This window comes from Nothobranchius furzeri, chromosome 14 (assembly GCF_043380555.1).
Source record: "Nothobranchius furzeri strain GRZ-AD chromosome 14, NfurGRZ-RIMD1, whole genome shotgun sequence".
In the NCBI taxonomy this organism is placed as follows: Eukaryota; Metazoa; Chordata; class Actinopteri; order Cyprinodontiformes; family Nothobranchiidae; genus Nothobranchius; species Nothobranchius furzeri.
In genome coordinates this window covers 61,900,226-61,902,112 of record NC_091754.1, presented here as the reverse complement: position 1 = coordinate 61,902,112, position 1,887 = coordinate 61,900,226, and positions in this window count along the sequence as shown.

Below are 1,887 nucleotides of genomic sequence, written 5' to 3'. Positions count from 1 at the left end.
AGTGGCAACGACAGCCTTAAGACATGTGTTGAACGTTGAAAGTCCATACTTATGAGAGCACCATGTGAGCACCTGTGTGTGTACACACGCTTGTTTATGTAAGGTTTCTCTATGGGAGCGTCCAACAGAGAGTGTGAGGGGCCACAGATCTGCCCCCCCAAAGATGCGTAGGAGACGGAGGGAGCTCCAAGTCCCAGAGATCCAGGCGCTGCCCCAGAGCACAGGAACCCCAAGGAGACTGCAACCAGAAAGACCCCGCCCCCCTCGAGAGGCACAGAGGATCGCCCCGGGAGGCCACAACCGGCAGCCGGCAGAGTCCTGGGAGACATCAGCGGCAAGCCCTCAGGCCCGCCCGCAGCGTCTCACCCCCTAGCCGGCAGAGCCCGGGACCCAGACCCCACCAGACAGCCACTGGAATTGATCAGGCTGATGCCAAAAATCTTAAACCCCCTGACCCGGGAGCCACAAACACTCAGGCAGACCAAGGCACCGCACCCCACACCAGGTGTGGCGGCGGGAGGGGAGATGAAGATCTATATCACCAAAAGAAGTCTGAGGAGAAGGGAATGGTTGTTTCAACCCTTTGATGCATGAATTATGAAATCTTCAACCATGATTTTTTTAAACAATTTTTTTCATTCATATTTAGGTGTGAATGAAACAAATTTCAACAAATATTTTTTGTAAATTTTTATAATTTACAAATAGTTTTTATTACATGTCCACTTCAGTGGACAGCGTGCATTCTGAGCATGAAATATGTTGGCTTGACTTACTGAAGTCCAAATAGAGGAGCTTAAATGCAATAAAGTCTTCAACAATTGTGCTTAATAGCAAAAACAAATAAATAACAGTGCCTGTCCACTGTAGTGACCATTATGCATCAAATGGTTAAAAAGGTTTATTTACAAAAAGTTGGATTAAGGGTAAGTAATAAGAAAACTAAAAGAAACTCCCTCTGCTAAAACAGGGAGTAGCAACCCGACAACAAACTTAAAGCGCTCTCTCTGATGTTGACCAGAGAGAGGAGACCAAAAAGGGAAAACACGCCAATTTAAACTAAACCAACCACTAAAGAAACTAAAGTATAAACCTAAACCATTTCCAAAACCAAAACGACCCACTAAACAGACGCTAGAAATCTCCTTAACTAAAAATCCTCCAAAACAAAACAAAGAGCCAAGCTAAACTGAGGACTGGGAGATTAACAATAACTGGAGGCAAAAAGGCAAAATTTCTTTATATCTTTTATCTATATCTATAACTCTGGGGGCACTGTCAGCAAACCAAAAACCCAACAATGGAGATCACAGTAACTAGTAACAGCGTCTATGAGAGTTTTAACACCGGGTCTCCTCTGTAGCTGTGTCTCCCAGAATGATGGAGTTGGGAGGCTTAAGAAGGCTTCTGCTGATGGTTGGGTGCAGCTGCTCCACAACACTCTCTGCTGGCCTCTGGTGGTGTGCGGCTGGGTTGCAGGACTTGGGGCCTGCAGCAGGAGATTACCAGGGGAGCAGAGAGCAGAACCTCTGGGCTCGTCACATGTACACACAGATAAACCTGCGTTCTGTTTCTCCTTTCTTAGCTTCAGATTCACAAAGCAAACATGATGTTCAGGTGCAAACATGCTGATGGTGTTCAGCAGGTTTAAGCTATTGTCTCTTATCTGGTTTCTGGTGTTCTCGTGGTAACTGGTGGTTGGGAGGCACTGTTCAATCAACGGTTCTGTAAACATTGTTTTTAAATTCTGAAAGCCAAAAAGCAGCGACAACATATCCCCAGCCTGGATGAGTCTGAAGAGGTGATCATAAATGACCTGCCCTCCTTTTGTTACGCTATAATCCAGCGTCCTGCAGGACAGAGCAGGGATTTCCTTAACCCTCCCAC